A 9,940-nucleotide genomic window follows, 5' to 3' on the forward strand; every position below is an offset into this window, starting at 1 on the left:
TCCCAGTTCCTCCGAGCTGCTCCGTTTCTGCAGCAGCCACCTCAGCAGCCCTGGATGCACCATGGCAAAACTGCATCCCTTCTGCAGGTGTCTTCACCTGGGCCTTCCCTGAAATGCAACTCCTCCCTTTCTGAGATCTCCTGGTGCCTCAGGATCAGCAAGTTTTGACCTGCAGAGGGAAAGGCTGCCCAAGATGGTGCTTTTGCTTTTCAAGCAATTATTGCTGTGGCGGCGTCTCTTCCTAAACCGTGCGGTTCTTCTTCCTTTGTTCCGGGTGTCAGCTCCAAACACCCTTCCTTGGGCCATTCTTCCTGCCCCACCCCCACCCCCGACCAGACTGGCGTTTTATCATGGGTGAATTCTGCAACATGTTACCAACACAATATCAAGGCATGAGCAGTGGATTTGTCCTGCTATATTTTGGAATCATAGAATTGGAAGGGATCCTCAAGGGTCATCTAGTCCAACTCCCCCCCTACAGAACAGGAAGCACAGCTAAAGAATCCCTGGCAGGTGACCATCCCACCTCTCTTTAAAAGCTTCCGATGAAGGAGAGTCCACCACCTTTGGAGGGAGTCTCAGTGATGCTTTATGGCTGTTCAGAGGGGCCATAGTGCAACCAATTGGGGGTTCTGAACACTTGTGGTATGAACAGGTATGGGATTTCATCAAGTCGTTTTGGGATATGGACAGGGAAGGGAAGATCTCCCAGGGTGGGAGGCTGGGAGAAGAAAGGAAAGCTCCCAGGTGAGAGCTGGGAGGGTCCACCCCAGTGCTGGATTTACGTATAAGCTAAACAAGCTATAGCTTAGGGCCTCACTCTCTTGGGGCCCCCCAAAAAATAAAGGAAAAAAACCCAGGATGTACATTTCCAAAATATAAGATAAAAAACAAATAAAATAAAACCTACATACAGCAACAGTGTTTTGTGTTATGTGCAAATGGCTTTAGATACCTATCAGTTCCATAAATTACCATATAGTATATATTCAACACAAAAAACAGCTGTTGACAAAGGACAGCTGGGCATATAAAGGGCCCCATTACCTTCAGTAGCTTAGGGCCTCCTCAAACCTAAATCTGGCCCTGGTCCACCCCTTTCTGTGTGGGACAAGGATTAAGATCTACCTTTGACAGAGGACTCTGCATTTTCTTTTCTCTTTCTTTCTCTGTTTTTGTTGTTATCTAGATGAGTTTCTTTTATCTTATTGTAATACGAAAAAGCTTTAATAAAATCTTATGCGGGGTGGGGAGGAAGTTACCGGGCTGTGTAGCAACTGCAAATGAAGCAGTCTGACCACCTCAAAACTTTTGCAGCTGCAAGTAGTATTGAAAGTGTCTGACCACCCTGATGGCATCACAAGTATAAATCACCTCAAATATGCAACGAAGAGGATGCCTTTTCTTTCTTCCCAGACCCACAGATTATTTGCTCACATCAACATTGCACTGCTATTGGGGGTTCCAGTGTGAGACAATAGTAGCCACAGTTTGTTTGAATTTTAAAAAGACCTGTTGTGATAGTGAGGGATCAGCTAATTTTTCTCAGTTTTGTTCTAAACCTGTAACTCCCACGAAAAGGACCATATTCAGTTATATCCCTGTCACTCTTAACAGTCTTAGCTTCCTTTCCCCAACGAATCCTGGGGGTGAGGTGGAAGTGCTGAGAGGCTTGCTGGTCCTGCCCCACAGACTGCAGCTCTTTGAAATGAACACCATACATTTAAGCCACCCCCCTTTTGCCCCAGGATGGGAGAGTGATCTCCTTATCAGCAAACCAATTCAAAGAATTCTTCAATGCCAGTGAAACCAAAGTAAAATGGGTATAAGTTCGTGGTATAAAGGTACTTGCTGGCTCTCAGTAAGCATTTTCTGGCTCCAGGGTCTTTGTGTTTTTCCATTGCTGCATTGACCAAGAGCCCGCAGATAGAGCAGGACTTTCAAGGGATGCAACTGGGAAGTAGGGAGGGGGAAGAAATTCAATTTCATTTGCATTTAAAGACAAACTTACGAAATGTGCATCTCCTAAAGCAATATGCGAATCAAAACACAGTTATCTGCTGAAGAAAAACTCAGCTGGTGAAAGGCCTTTTAAAAACCGCTATCAGTCAATTTGATAAACAAATGCTTTCTTGAAGACAAAGAACGATAAGGGGATGTTTCCATAACACAAGTTTAAGGGCTTCAATGAACACAATTGTTTGGGGACAAACAATCTGCTCCACAGCTGTGTTTGCAGTCCAAGCAGGGCATCATAGAATTATAGAATTGAGGAGTTGCAAGGGATTCCTGAGGCTCATCTAGTCCAACCCATGGGCGTATCCAGGGTTTTTGTTGGGGGGGGGGAGGAGCAGGCTCTTGTTAGTGGGGGCAGAACTTCAAATTTGTATTGATTTTTAATTATTTATATTGATTGGGGGGTATCGCATCTGCCCCTCTGCCCTCCCTTGGCTACGCCCATGGCCCAACCCCTTACAGAGCAAGAATAAGAGCTGAAACATCCCAGACAGATGACCATCCTTTGTCAGAATCCACTTGTCTCAAGAGACAATGGAGTACACCTCCGGGATGAAGTCAAAGCACTGTGTTGGGAGCACTGAAGTGACCTCCCTGGGGTGCAAGCCTGGGCAGAGTGCAGGGAGGGCTGCCCAGAGGACAAGACACCTACCCACACCCACACACCTGCCTCGCTGTTGTGGTCCAAAGGAAGCAGAGCAATACGCTTGGCACCAGCTTGGCTGCAGGAGTTGCAGCTTGGTTAAAGGAGTCTTGACTATGCTACCACTCAGTGGATTTGTAACTGGCTGACTGACCGAACCCAAAGGGTGCTCATCAATGGTTCCTCTTCATCCTGGAGAAGAGTGACTAGTGGGGTGCCACAGGGTTCTGTCTTGGGCCCGGTCTTATTCAACATCTTTATCAACGACTTGGATGATGGACTCAAGGGCATCCTGATCAAATTTGCAGATGACACCAAACTGGGAGGGGTGGCTAACACCCCAGAGGACAGGATCGCACTTCAAAACGACCTTGACAGATTAGAGAACTGGGCCAAAACAAACAAGATGAATTTTAACAGGGAGAAATGTAAAGTATTGCACTTGGGCAAAAAAAATGAGAGGCACAAATACAAGATGGGGGACACCTGGCTTGAGAGCAGTACATGTGAAAAGGATCTAGGAGTCTTGGTTGACCACAAACTTGACATGAGCCAACAGTGTGACGCGGCAGCTAAAAAAGCCAATGCAATTCTGGGCCTCATCAATAGGAGTATAGCATCTAGATCAAGGGAAGTAATAGTGCCACTGTATTCTGCTCTGGTCAGACCTCACCTGGAGTACTGTGTCCAGTTCTGGGCACCACAGTTCAAGAAGGACACTGACAAACTGGAACGTGTCCAGAGGAGGGCAACCAAAATGGTCAAAGGCCTGGAAACGATGCCTTATGAGGAACGGCTAAGGGAGCTGGGCATGTTTAGCCTGGAGAAGAGGAGGTTAAGGGGTGATATGATAGCCATGTTCAAATATATAAAAGGATGTCACATAGAGGAGGGAGAAAGGTTGTTTTCTGCTGCTCCAGAGAAGCGGACACGGAGCAATGGATCCAAACTACAAGAAAGAAGATTCCACCTAAACATTAGGAAGAACTTCCTGACAGTAAGAGCTGTTCGACAGTGGAATTTGCTGCCAAGGAGTGTGGTGGAGTCTCCTTCTTTGGCGGTCTTTAAGCAGAGGCTTGACAACCATATGTCAGGAGTGCTCTGATGGTGTTTCCTGCTTGGCAGGGGGTTGGACTCGATGGCCCTTGTGGTCTCTTCCAACTCTATGATTCTATGATTCTATGATTCTAAAGGGAAGCGTATAGTAGACCTAGACCAGGGGTCTGCAACCCGCGGCTCCGGAGCCGCATGTGGCTCTTTTACACCTTTGCTGCGGCTCCGGGGCGGATACTAGCAAGGGGAGGAGGCGCATTGTGCGCCCCGACACTCCCCACTGTGGCGGGCGCTGTACTGGCTGTGACGTCGCATGGGGGCGGTGCGTGCGTTAGTCACACACTGTCCCGACGTCACCTTCCCGCCCGCCCGCTGCATTGTAAGGGGCATGTACGCTGGTCACTGCATTGAAAGGGGGCATGTACGCTGGTCACTGTTTTGAAGGGGAGTGAAGAACACACACACACAAAAAGGTAACTTGTTAATTTAACGTTTATTTCTATGAGGAGGAGTAATTCTGACAGGTCAAACAAAGAAATAATAAAAAAAAGTGACAAAAAAGTTATTTTATAATGACGAGTTTTGCGGCTCCCAGTTTTTTTTTCTTCGGAAACGGGTCCAAGTGGCTCTTTTTGTCTTAAAGGTTGCAGACCCCTGACCTAGACCATCCTTCATCCTTTGAAAGTGGAGAGTCTTCTATGCTGGGTGCACAGGGTGGTGAAGAAGAAGAAGAAGAAGAAGAAGAAGAAGAAGAAGAAGAAGAAGAAGAAGAAGAAGAAGAAGAAGAAGAAGAAGAAGAGAGAGTTTGTGTGTAGATGTGGCATCCCTCCAGCAAGGGACGAGGGCTCCTCAGCACGTGCGATGCCCTCTCCTGCCTCAGGTGAGAGGACGCCACCTGTGTCCCTGGAGGATTGATGGGGTTTCTTGCTTCTGACAGGAGAAGAACTGCTCGATCCTGGCTCCAGGCATGTTTTGTCTTTCCTTGCGTGGAGATCAGAAGCAGGTCAGGCTCAGGTATTTTGTACTATTCCACCCTCTGCAATTACTAAAGGAACAGAACGCCGAGCAAGCCCAGAACATCGGCTGGGGACGTGTCTCCTCCCACCAGTTCACAACCTTCCAGCAGGATCATTGTCCACACACACACACACACACACACACACACACGACCCCAGCAAAGGAGATGGAGGGTCGAGATGGTCTCCTGCAGTGGAGGAAGGAGGCAGCAACTGTCCTGGCTTCTGGGATCCCCTTCTGCTCTTCAGCCAGTGTGGTGTAATGGCTAGTGCGTTGAGCTATAGTATGGGAGACCAGGGTTCGAATCCCCACCCAGTCATGAAGCTCACAGGTTAATTTGAGCTGCTCCCTGGTGGGTTGGTGTGATAAAGGGGAAGGAGAACCATCTACATTGCCTTGAGCTCCTTGGAGGAAAAGGTGGGAGATGAATGCAATGAAGGAACACAATCCTGGTTTTCTGAAGCAGGACTTGCTGGCTTCAGACTTGTGCGGTGATTAGTCTTAAAATGGCTATTGGACCCCATCTGATGGACCACTGATGAGTTTTATATTTACAAAGCAAGAGCACCCAGACAAAAAGTGCCCCTTTGCTATGCCACATTTCCCACTGGTGGAGAAGTGGCACTGCCATCTGTGTCAATTTGGGGGCAAGATTGTGCCTCTTTGGGGCGAGATCTCACCCAAATAGACATGATCCTGCCCCAAATTGGCGCTGATGGTGGCAGCAGTTCTCTGCCAATGGCAGAAGTGGTGGGGACGGTGTGGCACCTGCCAACGTGCCGTTTGAGGGACTTCTGACACCTGAGGCAGCGGCCTTACCCTGCCTAATGGCCAGGCCGGCTCTGCTGAGCCCCTTACATTTGATGGGACAAATGTCTTATCACATCTCTCACCCAGGACGTTTACTAGCTGACTATTACTCCCTTGTGAACAGAGCTTCTTCTGTTATAAAACAATTATTTAATCAGATTGCACAACCTTTTTGAGGGTGTGGAAGAGTTTCTGTCCTCGTGTGAACCTTTGCAGTCTCATGCAGAAGCTGCACGCCCCTCATCCTTTCTATATCCCAGCAAAATTAGTGGTGTTTGTAGGTGTTGATTGACTGCGGATCCTGAACTGTTATTACAGACCCCAGAAGGAGGTGGGTGCATTCAGGAAAACTAAGTCACCCTGTGAGGTTCTGCTCTGAGATCAGCCCTGCCTTTCACAAGTGTCATAGGATCATAGAGCTGGAAGGAAACTCAAAGGTCATCAGTTGCACCCCCCTGCTGATGCAGGAAATCCATGGCTACAACATTCCTAATAGGCGGGCCACCCAGCCTCTGTATCGAAACTTCCAAGGAAGGGAGATTCCACCACCTCCCGAGGAAGACTCAAGCAACTCATGCTGTCAGGAAGTTCTTCCTAATGTTTATGCAATGCCTCTTCTTGTACATTGAACCCATTGGTTTGGACCCTTCTGTCTGGTGCAAGAGAGAATAAATTTGGCCTGTCATCTGTGTGACAAGAACAATGGCAAGAGAAATTGATGAACTATGAAGAAATGGCTAGATTGACATACGAACTGAGAGATAAGGACAACTGTGCCTTTAAAGAAGAATGGGAACTTTTCACACGTTACTTAAAAAAAGAACAAAATGGACTCCTTGGCAGGTTTTGAATAAACATACACAAATCTATTGATTGTTAATTTAGTATGTAGATAATATAAGGATCCATACAATTTTACAGTATGCAGAGAACAATATGAGTTGTTATCTCACATCTTAATCACCTCTTCACCAGACTAAACGTACCTAATGCTTCCAGTCTTCCTTTGTAGGGCTTGTGGCTCATCCAGAAGACCTCACTTATCCAGCATTCCACCTGACCTTTATCCCAGTCCTTATCTGTGTATTGGATATGAAACCGTAGCATGGATTTTTGGTGAGTGCACTGGAAAGAGGGGGTTCATCCTTCACTCACCAGCTGAAATGTTCCCCCCAATGCTGTCCCCCTCAGTGCAGCAATTAGCTGGGGGCACCCAAGCCCTGCTGCAGGATGATAACGAAGAAAGGAAAGGAAGGAGATGATTCTGAGAGCCTGGAGTTCCAAGCATTTTTGAAATACAGACTTCTATTACGAGGTGCTTGTACAGCTCAGAGAGGACTGTCATCCTTTTCATGGATGCATGCATCCGTTATGAACACCTGTTTGCCCATAACCTTATCCCCAATTAATAAGCTCACATAAGAACATAAGAGCCTGCTGGATCAGGCCAGTGACCCATCTAGTCCAGCATCCTGTTCTCACAGTGGTCAACCAGATGGGAAACCCACAAACAGGCTCCGAGGACAAGTCTCCCTTCCTGTGGTTTCCAGCAACTGGTATTTAGAAACACTGCTTCATCTGACTGTGGAGGCAGAGCATAGCTATCCTGGCTACTAGCCCCCACTAGCCCTCTCCTCCATGAATCTGTACAATCCTCTTTCAAAGCCATCTAAGTTGGTGGCCATCACTGCCTCCTGCAGCAGCGAGTTCCATAGCTTAATGCCGTGCTGTGTGAAGAAGGACTTCCTTTCCTCTGTCCTGAATCTTCCAGCTTTCCGCTTCCTTGGTTGCCCCCAGTTCTAGTGTTAGGAGAGAGGGAGGAAAAACTCTTCTCTAGCCACTTTCTCACACACCAAAGGAATGAAGAAAGGTTGGTTTAGTACATGAAACAAAAAGAGACAGGGTGTATAGATGCTCCTTCACGTAGCAAGGTTACACACACGAAGGTAGGAAATCACACAGTACATCAGCTCTATACAGTGGTACCTCGGGTTACAGACGCTTCAGGTTACAGACGCTTCAGGTTACACTCTGCTAACCCAGAAATAGTACCTCGGGTTGAGAACTTTGCTTCAGGATGAGAACAGAAACCGTGCGGCAGCAGCGGGAGGCCACATTAGCTAAAGTGGTACCTCAGGTTAAGAACAGTTTCAGGTTAAGAACGGACCTCCAGAACGAATTAAGTTCTTAACCACTGTAATTCTATGATTCTCTTATTTCTGGTCTTATTACAGCTCCTTCCTTGGCTTCACTGTAAGCATGCCCCCTTTTCTCTATCGGTTTTTTTTTTACTCACCCAGCATCACTTCCCTTTTCCCAGTTGCTTTTGATGGCTCCTGGTCAAACAGGGCAGGTTTACTTAGAAACCTACCTACCTCCCACATCCCATTTCAATTACACACACACACACACACACACACACACACACACACACACACACACACACAGAAACTTGTGACTTCTGCCCCCAGTTCATGCCTCCAAGATGGCCCAACTTCAAAGATGAGCCAGTTGACATCATCTCCCTGGCCCTCAGCATCATCAGGAAGGTGATGACGCAGTGAGGATGATGATCCCTGTCAGCCCTGGGAAGACACACCCATCGCCATCAGCAGGAGGCCAAGTGGCGGGGGTGGTTTGACCCAGTTAATGCAATTGCCAGGGCGGAGGAGAGCACCAAGTTATCAGGAAATCATCCTTGACAGCAGCAGCTGGTAGAACTTGCTCAGCACCTTCTCTAGCCTCCCTCACCAGGAAGAAAACAGAGTGGCTTCCTCTGGGTCTGGCTCTGACAGCCACCAGAAACCTCTGTATCGAATGTGCTATCAGGGCAGGGTTTTGGGTCAGAGGTCCAGGGGCCCCACTCAGCAGTGCAGCAGCAGGGCTAGCTTGTTCCTGTGAAGAATCACAGGACCGTAGACTTGGGTACCTCAACATACATCTAGTCCAACCCTCTGCAAAGCAGGTATCACGGCTAAAGAATCCTCAAGAGATGACCACCTAACCTCTATTAAAAAACATTCAATGAAGGAGAGTCCACCACTTTCCAAGTGTGTCCGCTCCACCGTCCAATGGCTCTTACCTCCAGATGTTTAGTCAAAATCTCCTTTCTTGTCATTTGAATCCATTGGTTTGGGTCCTACCCTCTGGAGCAGCAAAAAATAAGCTTGCTCCATCTTCCATATGACAGCCCTTAAGATATTTGAAGATGACTCTCATATCACTTCTCAGCCTTTCCTTCTCCAGGCTAAACATTCCCAGCTCTCTCAACCCTTCTTCTAAACAGGAGTCCGGAGTCTAGAAGACTCGGTCCTCTCCTCCAGCACACAGGATGGGTGGGAGAGCGAGGCCCAGCTCTTTGAGAAGCTGAGCACGCTGGACCTCTGTGGGTCTGGAAGATGGAGCGGCGTAGCATGGGTTGTCAGCACCCGGGGCAAGGCAAGTAATTTGCGCCCCCTAACCCGGGGCAAGGCAAGTAATTTGCGCCCCCTAACCCCTAACCTGCCGCCGCTGCCAGCTTCTTCTTGCTGCTGCCTGGTCTGGTCTGGTGTGGTTCTCTCCCGCGCTCAGCGCTGCGCTGGGCGGCCGCTGCACTGTCCCTCCCCCAGATAGTCCCTCGCTCTCTCTCCGCACCGCACGCCTGGCACCCACCCCCTCCACAGTGGGCGGCGACCCAGCGACTCGGATCGGATTCGCACAGCCAGCACTGCAGTGAGAGAGAGTGAGTGAGCCAGGTAGGGGCAGAGAGCTGCGAGTGCGAGCGCCCCCCCAGATGTTGCGCCCGGTGCGGCCGGCCCCCCCTGCACCCCCCACGCTACGCCACTGGGAAGATGCCAATATAGAGGCTCATCCACAGGGGCAAAGGGGTGGGGTGGGTATTAGGAGAGACTCGTATCTGTTTGTATCTGTGTATCTAGAAAAGTGGTATATAAATGCAATTAACGACAAGCAAACTCTAGTTGATGTTAAACAAAATTCAAGCTTTTCATTGTATAATATGTGAATCCCACATAGGAGCAACAACAACTTGCATTTTAAGAGTTTATGAATATTGTGTCTACCAGTAAAAAATAAGATTGCCCTGCAAATTAAATATGTTATTTGATTGTTTAGTTTATCCAAATAGTCATGGCACCAATGTTCAGGGAGTTTTAGTGTCGTCGCCTCTGCTATAGGGCCTGATCGACCATAGGCCTGGAGATGGCTGGTGTTTGGACTTGACACACTCACAGAAGCTGAGCTGGATGAGCACATTTTGCCTTGGATGTTGTTACACTGAGGTTCTGAGTTTAGGAAAAGAAGAGGGGTACAGTTATTGGGAGATATGCTGTACATATGTGATAGGAAAGATCCTAGCTGTAACTAACTAAGAGGAAACGCAATGAGTCCTGCTTGGTCTTT

The sequence above is a fragment of the Podarcis pityusensis genome (genome assembly GCF_964106645.2).
Source record: "Podarcis pityusensis genome assembly, chromosome: 14".
NCBI lineage: Eukaryota > Metazoa > Chordata > Lepidosauria > Squamata > Lacertidae > Podarcis > Podarcis pityusensis.